Source organism: Macrobrachium nipponense, chromosome 3 (assembly GCF_015104395.2).
Source record: "Macrobrachium nipponense isolate FS-2020 chromosome 3, ASM1510439v2, whole genome shotgun sequence".
Classification (NCBI taxonomy): domain Eukaryota; kingdom Metazoa; phylum Arthropoda; class Malacostraca; order Decapoda; family Palaemonidae; genus Macrobrachium; species Macrobrachium nipponense.
This window is the reverse complement of record NC_087202.1, coordinates 59,965,577-59,975,576: the sequence shown is the minus strand read 5'-3', so window position 1 is coordinate 59,975,576 and position 10,000 is coordinate 59,965,577.

Below are 10,000 nucleotides of genomic sequence, written 5' to 3'. Positions count from 1 at the left end.
AGAGAGGATGACAGTTAAAATCATGAAGAAAACATTTTGTCATAAAAATTTAAAAAAGCTACTCAAGGGGCACAGAATGATTTGTTCTTTCCTTTCCAGTGATGGAAATCAGAGGATATCATCCGTCATGGGTTGAATTAAAAAGTCGCACTACCTCACAATAGATTATGTAACTGGTGTCGGAATGAAGTAGGGTTTATTTCGTCCCAGAAAAAGAAACATCATCACAAAGGAAATAATCCAAGTGGGCATCAGGCTCCAACGTCAAATAGGAATCAAACTTAACAACATAAAGAAAACAATCACAACCATCACACACATGCACACACACACACACACAGTCCTATACCAGACCTGGCATCCACATGTTATGTCGAGTCTGAAAATTGATTTAGGAATTCAGAAAGAAACGAAAACATTAAACGCGTCATATTAAAAGATATTGAAGAAGGGAGAGGAAAAGGAATCTTGTAATAACTATTGCAAGAAAAATAAATACTAAATAAAAGAAGACACAAGTCGTCCGTTATATTCTCTACTGGCTGTACTCGGAAAAACCGTCCTCAATGTAAAGCGGTCTGGATTTACAAGCAACAGAAGGACTTGAAACTTTATTTTTGCCGAGGCACAAACAGGTAAAAGCCGAGAGAGAGAGAGAGAGAGAGAGAGAGAGAGAGAGAGAGAGAGAACGGCACACATTTGATAGCAGACATTGTATAGTATTGACATTACAGTTTCTTTATCCCTTGAGAAAGAGAGAGAGAGAGAGAGAGAGAGCGAAGGGGGGGGGGGGGGGGCACGCATTTAATAGCAGACATAGTACACTATTGACATTATAGTTACTTTATCCCTTGCGAGAGAGAGAGAGACAGACAGACAGACAGACAGACAGACAGAGACAGAGAGAGCTAAGCGAAAAGTGACTCGAAATCCAGGGGAGGTCCTGAGGTTAGAATACGGCCTTGTTCCTCAATTTCGTGTTCCTATGATAGGAGATTTTCTCCGACCTTTACAGATGAGAAACTTTGGAACATTCAGCTAATAGCTGGGGCCACCTAAATGCGAGGTACTCTAGCGGATGATTACAGATTCGTGGCCTTGAAGAGTCTGCTGTAAAAACGAACCTTTTCTATCTCTCTTTCAAAGTAATTACAACATTAATGTTACTGGATAGAAAGTAGGCATATGTTCATACAGGCATACAAATAATATCAAAACCACTACTATCGTTTCAAACATTTAAGTAAAGAAACATATCAAATGAAATGTTCGATTTGTAAATGCTACATTGAACGACAATTGCCAGCCTCTGCTTGATAAGGAATTAACTTTTCATCTGGATGAGCGCATCAGCGCTTACTAAAGGAATTTCTGTCGCTTTAGTGAAAAAGAAAAAAACGAGAGAGGAGAGTGACAAACACAATGATTATTTTTAGAAGGACCCCGTTGAAAGTCGACCAGACGTAACGCGAAGGACAATTTCCCCTAAAAGATCAAGGTAAAAGGCTAGAGCGTCATCATTATTAATTAAAAGGTATGGAACATCAAATATATAAACATATATATATATATATATATATATATATATATATATATATATATATATATATATATATGTATACATATATCGAGCTACAAATGTCCTTTAATATCTAATTCGCTCTACCTCGGAATTAATATATATTCATATATGTTTAACCGAAGGGGAATTTATTCAGCGATAATAGAATTGCCGGCCGACGGGCACGAACCATCAACATCTTCAATTCCAGGACTGGCAGTGAAGCCTCAGCCCACCCCGCCATCGCGGGGTAATCGATTTAGAAGCCCAGCCAGCGTGTATTTCTCCCCTTTTGTATATGGAGCCTCCGTTCTCTTTGAATGATTTCTGACTCATGATTTCTCTAGCATAACGTCTACATTATGGCTTCTCTTTGGTACTAATGCTTCACCACTATAATATTCTAATATCTTACGGCAAAATGTTTCAGACTTATCACACAAGATATTTCCAAATAACAATAATTTCCAAATAAAGCCATTCAGGAAGTAATTTATGCTTAATCATGCCTATTCGTAATGTTTAACTTCCTCTAAATAAAGTAAGTTACAATTCCTTCTTTGTATGTTTGATTGTAAGTTTTTCGGAACTAACCCTAATATATCATGAAAACAATTTCAGCACCGTTCATCTCAGGTTTAAATTCTCATTAACATATCTCGCTCTTCATTTTCCCCACGATATTCTCCACCTTAAATTTCTTTTTGCACTCCAACGGGGCATTAAGATTGCCAGGGTAGTGAGAGAGAGAGAGAGAGAGAGAGAGAGAGAGAGAGAGAGAGAGAGAGAGAGACGAGAGAGAGAGAGAGAGAGAGAGAGAGAGAGAGAGAGAGAGAGAGAGAACTGTTAACAACAGTGAAAATAATCCGTGAAAATATTCTTATTTAAACTACTGTTCACTTGATTACCCATATGAATTCTCTCGACGCAAGAAATTTATCATAATGTTTGGTCACAAAAAGAGCACTTTTCTGCAAATGTGGTGGAATATCAATCGTAAATCTTTAGGCAGCATGGAATGCAGTTTCTTTACCAGTTTTCTCTCCGTTTACAGGATAGAAACGCCTGGATAGAGTCGCACGGAAAAGGCGAAAGTTTTTTCATTTATTTCTCCCTTGGACTCGAAGTTGTTAAAAGGACAGCCGCTCCTCCAGCGAAAGGGAAGCGAGATGGTCAAAGTGTCTAGTCTATGACGCTGATGAACATGGTAGGTATAACACCAGTGACAGATCATTCTACTTCATAGCATCCAAAACCACAGTATGTTACAACAATCATGTCCCCAAATTATCTCTCTCTCTCTCTCTCTCTCTCTCTCTCTCTCTCTCTCTCTCTCTCCTCTTCTCTCTCTCTCTCTCTCTCTCTCTCTCTCTCTCTCTCTAAGCATCCCAGACCATCCAAGATTGGAAGATGCAAAATATACCGGAAGATGCACTAGCAACTTTCTGGTAGACATTAGAGGTGCCTCACACTGAGGGACCTGAGGCAACCCGAACAAGATGTAAGGTCTGTAAGGAAAGGTAATGTCTCTCTTTCTCTCTCCATATCCTGAGTATCTTGATCTTTCCCGATAAACCAATTTAAGGGAAGTAGCATATTCTATTGGCCACGCATGCGCAGATAAGTGTAAGCGTTATGCGCTGCCGAGCTAATTTTTAAATTTCAGTTATGTAAACTAGTTTTGGCCAAATTCACAATTCTTATAATGCTGTAAGAATTTCATTGTAAAAATTTGATGTTTCAACACAATAGTCCTCACTACTAAATTGCCATTGTTATGAAAAGTTGAAATAAACAGCTGTAAACTGTATTAGTATTGTAAAATTTCCGTGTGTGTGTGTGTGTGTGTGTATTTTAAAATTCTGTCACTGCTATTCCTATAGTATATAACATATCCCTAATACACTATACAAACAATTACCCTATTATATACCCAACGTAGCTAATTGGTTCATTACGCAATGTTTGTACTGCACTTTATTCATTCACACTTGGTATTTACTGATACAATCTTCCATACAATAATATCAAAACTATCGAACATACTACTCCAAATGATTTTCAGGCACTAGCAAGTTAAAAATAATGAAAATGGCACGGAACGGTACAACCAGTCTCTTGGTGGATTTCCCGGATAAAAACATTAGAAAAATTTTGTTCAACTTCTCTCCACATTCCTAATTCCTATTTAAATTATCAAATGCAGATGAAGAAACTGAGATCCAGCTGTAATAAGGCTAGAGTGCATAATGATCTTCAAGTTTGCCTTTTCTTAGGTATAGTAGTTTTTTTTAAATGTATATAATTTAATGAGTAATACGAAGTAATATATATATAATACATAATTCATATACATACATCGAGCTACAAATGTCCTTTAATATCTAATTCACTCTACCTCGGAATTAATATGTTTTCATATAGCTCGATGTATGTATATGAATCACGGTAATGTGATATGACTTATATTAATAGCTACGTGCTTTCATAAGCACTACAACACTACCGAGGTCGAGGTGGGTTAATGCTGGCTCCAAATCAGCGAATACCTGAGCGCGAAAGGTATTTGAGGGTGAGAGACGACATTAATTTATAGCCTCTTGCGGTGGTGGAGTGGGTAAAAGCTTCACCGACGTTCCTGGATTTGTATGGTGTCCTGGGTTCACGCCTGGGCACCGACAGTATTATTAACGCCTAATAAAATTCCCCTTCGGTTAAGCATGTATGAAAATATATTAATTCCGAGGTAGAGTGAATTAGATATTAAAGGACATTTGTAGCTCGATGTATGTATATGAATCACGGTAATGTGATATGACTTATATTAATGGCTACGTGCTGTCATAAGCACTACAACACTACCGAAGTCGAGGTGGGTTAATGCTGGCTCCAAATCAGCAAATACCTGAGCGCGAAAGGTATTTGAGGGTGAGAGACGGCATTAATTTATAGCCTCTTGCGGTGGTGGAATGGGTAAAAGCTTTACTGACGTTCCTGGATTTGTATGGTGTCCTGGGTTCGCGGCTGGGCGCCGACAGTATTATTATCGCCTAATAAAATTCCCCTTCGGTTAAGCATATATGAAAATATATTAATTCCGAGGTAGAGTGAATTAGATATTAAAGGACATTTGTAGCTCGATGTATATATATATATATATATATATATATATATATATATATTATATATTATAGGGGATTATATAATAATAATAATAATATAATATATATTAGATAGGGGAATGGGGTACCGGGGACGGGGACACTGGCTTTTTAAGTGACTAATTGGTAATTTTTTCGAATGAGCTCCTAGTGGCAGAGAGAGTAACTAAAAATGTAAATATTGAGACATTTTTGTTTTGGGGATCAACAGATTGAAACTTTTTTTCAAGCATTAGTTAATTTTTGGTGAGTAAAGTAAATTTTTTTCTTTTCACTTGTTTTACATTCAAGTGCTCAGTGTTTGTACTAGTAATCCCAATATACTTTGATCGGATATATGAAGGGATACAGATATGACAATTGGATAAATATTTGCCATGTGCTTATTGGCAAGGGCCTCTATTCATTTCATTGTCAAATTATCATAATGGGGCACAGTGGGACAAGAATCTTCGGGGCAGAGTGGGACAGTGTCCTACTGTGCTCCATGATTTTGAATCAATACGTTTACATTGTTTGTGTTAAAATCTTCTAACAATACTTGTAACCAACAATGACACGTATAATATTTTATATTGTATTGCTATTTGAACCTAAATGTAAGCTTTACCCATCAAAAAACTTGTTTACAGGACTACGTAATGCCAAGAAATATGAAAAGAAAAACAGACATTGGAACTCTTACTGAAAATTCTATGAAAGAAGCTGTTAAATTAGTATTAGATGGAACTAGCCAAAGAAAGGTAGCAGAAATAAGAGGAGTTGCACGAAATACTCTTCACAGGTAGCTTTCAGATTGAAATATTTGTATTTCATTTGTAGACAAATACATTGAAGCATCGGTAGACAATATTTTGAGGGTAAATATTTTAATAGATAACTCAGAGATCAAAGAGTAAATAAATAGGCCTATACATAGGATGTTTGAGAAAAAATATAACAAATAACTTTGAAAGATTAAAATACTTCATAAAGCGGAGAAAATTCTGAACAAATAGAAAAGTAGATATAAAAAACTTAGCAAAGTAGAGGTAGAATTAAGAATTTCTCTATACTGGAAATTTAAGTAAAATATGAAGGATTTTTTTTAGATTCCCATTACAACTAGTTCAGGAGCTTTAGTCAAAATATGGGTAATGCAAGAAAAAGTACATATATGGAGATTATTTGTTCTATCAATTTTTGAAGAGAAGAAGAATAAAAAGTCACTAAGAATCTCCCTTGAGCATTTTTAGAAATTTTTTGATATCCCCCATATTATTTTGCTCATTTTCTAAACTGGAACCGAGGAGTAAGACTAGTCTTGTATGATGGAGCTTGACTCTATGAAAAATTATTCCCTCAAAAGCCCATTTTGATTTGCACAGGCTCTCATAATTACTAATAGGCCTCTTGATACTATTACTACTATTAGGGATATCAGAAAGTCTTAAATTTTCCAAACTGCTCCAGGGGGATTCTTGGTGATTTGTTACTGTGTTATTCTACATCTCTTCAGGATATGATAGAGTAAATTTCAGCTCCGTAGTTTTTTTTCAAATCTAATTCTCCTGGACTAAATAGTTAAAATAGCTGAAAATATATAGGTCTAGGTTTCTCCAGATATGTCCGGAAAGGCAAAAATGCCAAAGGAGAGATTATTCAAATGCGACCGAATTATGAATGCTGGCCTGTGTTCACATCTGATGAAGAGGTGACTCTGAAAGATTACTTAATCACATCCTCTAAGATGAATTATGGCCTGTCAACAAAATCTACACGCCAATTTACTTACGAAATGGCATTATAAATGATAAAACTTTTCCACAATCATGGAATGTACTAAAAATGGCTGGGAAAGACTGGCTCTATGGATTTATGAAAAGACACCCTGATCTTTGTATTAGAAAACCAGAAGCCTGTAGCCTTTCAAGATCAACCTCTTTCAACAAACATAATTCTGATAACTTTTTTTGCGAAGCTTAGAGAAGTATATTGTGGATATGAATGTTTTGCAGATGGTTCTGGAGTTTACAGTCTGGACGAAACTACTACATGTACAGTCCAGAAACCACAAAAGGTCTTCGTAGAGAAAGGTTTCAGGCAATTTAATCAAACAACAAGCAGTGAAAAGGGCGCACATATTACAACATGTTGCATCATTAATGCATTAGGTACTAGCATCCCTCCTGCCATGGTGTTTCCTCGCACACACTTTAGATTCCATATGATCAATGAAGCTCCCTTTGGCACTCTTGGCTTAATAAACCTAACCGATTGGATGACAAATGAGCTCTTTGTACAAGTAATACAACATTTTATAAGACGCACCTGTTCATCAAAGGAAACCCCACCTTTTTTAGGTATGATAATCACAATTCACATCTATCCATTCAAGTGCTAAAATTATCAAAAGAGCATAGGATTACAATTTTCACTCTTCATCCACATTGTAGACATAAACTGCAACCTCTTGATGTTGGGATTTACTCATCATTTAAAGCTTATGACTACTCTGCCATGGAGTCACGCCTTTTACAAAACCCTGGTGTCTCAGTAACTATTTATAATGAGGCTGGAATAGTTAACATTGCTCACCAACGGTCCATGACTCCCTCAAACATTTTATCAGGATTCAGGAAAAGTGGAATATTTTCACTTGATTCTAATATATTTACTGAACATGATTTTGCTCCTAGCTCTGTCACAGATAGACCTACCAAAGGGAATGAAGTAACTGATACAAGACTTGAATTAGACGAAGGAGCTGGCCCCTCTGGAGAATCGGTACCTCCAAAAGCATTCTTAAGCCCTCAGTTATTCCGAGGATATCCAAAAGCTGATCCATGAAAAGACGAGGACGTAAGAAAGGTAGAAGTATGATTGCCACAGACACCCCAGAAAAAAGAACTACTGCAAACAGACAAAAAACTTCCCAAGACCAAGCTTTTTTTAAAACCAGTTACTTCATTCACTGATGAGGAACCTATTCTTTCTGATCATTCATCTGATCACGTACCTGAGGAGGGGAGTATGATAAATGATCCCCATACCTTAAAGTGCTGGAAAGGGAAACAAAATTCGGTGAATTTATATTAGTTGAATTTAGCGCTGCACCTAAGAAGTATTATCTTGAAATATTAATTTAAACTAAAGATCATACTGGAGATTTTGAGGTTTCTTACGTCAGGAAAAAAAAAACTCACAGTTTACGTATCCTCAAGCACCTGATAGCTTCTGTGGCTATTAAAGACATAATGTTGTACTGCCTGAACCAAAATCAAGTGGCAAAACAAAGAGGCAAAGTTCATACCTATATTTTGATGTTAATTTTGATCTAATAAATGTTTCTTGAACTGCGTCCCACTGTGGCCAATGGTCTGTCCCACTGTGCCCAGCTATGGGGCACTGTGGGACAATTTGAAAAGTTTTTTATTTTGTATTTGTTTTTATTTTGGGATTTCTCTACCCATGAAGAATTAATCATAGGGTGATGGACTCTTTACAGTTTGAGGTATATAGATTGATGCAGATTATGCAAAAGTTTCATTAAAATTTGATTGAAAATAAAATTTTGGCAATTAATTTAATTTTTTTCGTCCCTCTGTGCCCCACTCTCCCCTATATATATATATATATATATATATATATATATATATATATATATATATATATATATATATATACTATATATATATTATATATATATATACTATATATATATATATATATATATATATATATATATATATATATATGGGTCTCAATGGAATGTATACTGACAACAGCAGATAACTCTAATATTCTTTTTTTAATTATCTTACCCATAAGAGTAGATAACGGTGTTAAGACTTAGCTTTGAACGAAGGAAATTCGTCTTAAAATGCTATTGGAAGTATGAAAACACAGCTGAAGTCCAGAGAGTACAAATGAGCGTTTCATTCAGATCCACCTACGCGCGTAAATATCTCACGAATCATTATTAAGTTATTGGGACTGTGCCGAACGTACACAAGAACCGTTATGGAAGACCACGGACATCAACTAGCCCCCCGAAAGCAAGAAAGACTACTAGAACGTTTTCAGACAAGTCTGGCAAGCAAGCCTAGACGTGGGGAATTCGAGAGGTCCATCGCATTTGAAGGAGCTTGGAATGGAAACGTTATATCCCTACATTTGATTCATGCAATCAATGACGATGATCCAGACAGAAGACTAGAGTATTGCGGATGGAAAAACGCTGACTGCTCAGAAGATGCACATTTTCCTAAAAACAATTGTGTGGAGTGATGAGGCTACATTTAAATTAAATGGTTCAATTGACCGTCATAACTGCACTTGCTGGGGACTTGAATATCTTCATGTTATAGTGGAACAGTAAGTTGATTTATCAGGAGTTACAGTGCGGTGTGGCATTACATCAAGTGGATTGATTGGTCCATTCTTTCTTTATGCTACAGTGACAGGTCTCTTGTACTTGAACATTCCAGCAAGATCGAGCACCGCCTCACTACCATCTTAATGTGCAATCCTACCTTGCTGAGATTTTGCCAAACAGGTGGATTGGAAGAAGAGGCTGTTTAGAATACCCTCCTCGTTCACCGGACCTCACCCCTTTAGACTTTTTGTTATGGGGATACTTCAAAGATGAAGTGCACGCTACAAAACCTAACACAATGGTTGGACTGAAGGATGCCATTGAGCAGGAATGCACCCACATACCTAATAAAGTGTTCCTTGCTGTTATTAATTCTATTAGCTCCAGTGGTCGACAACCTTTACAAATCTGAATTGAAATTAATTCTGCTTGAAGTAAATAATTTAACTTGTATATATATGTATAAGTATGTATGTTATATATATATATATATATCATATATATATATATATATATATATATATATATATATATATGTGTGTGTGTGTGTGTGTGTGTGTGTATGTGTATGTATGTATGTATGTATGTATGTATGTATATACTTGGTGTATATATTTGGTGTTTAAATGCATTTCAGTTATGTCTGCAGATCATATTATTCTTGGAAAACCGTGTATACTAATCAATTTTTCCTTTACAGGTATTAAAAATGTGAATACACCATTAACACATCCTGCATATAGGTATATATTTACAAAAGAGATATGAAGAGAAAGACTATTACAAGCAAAAATAGTTTAATTCACTTTAAGAGAAAAATTTCCCGCTTTTTTATTCGTAAAGGTATGAAAATGATGATGATATATCATTAATAATAAAAAAAAATTCATAAACTTGTCCGGTAACTAAAGATAAAAAGAT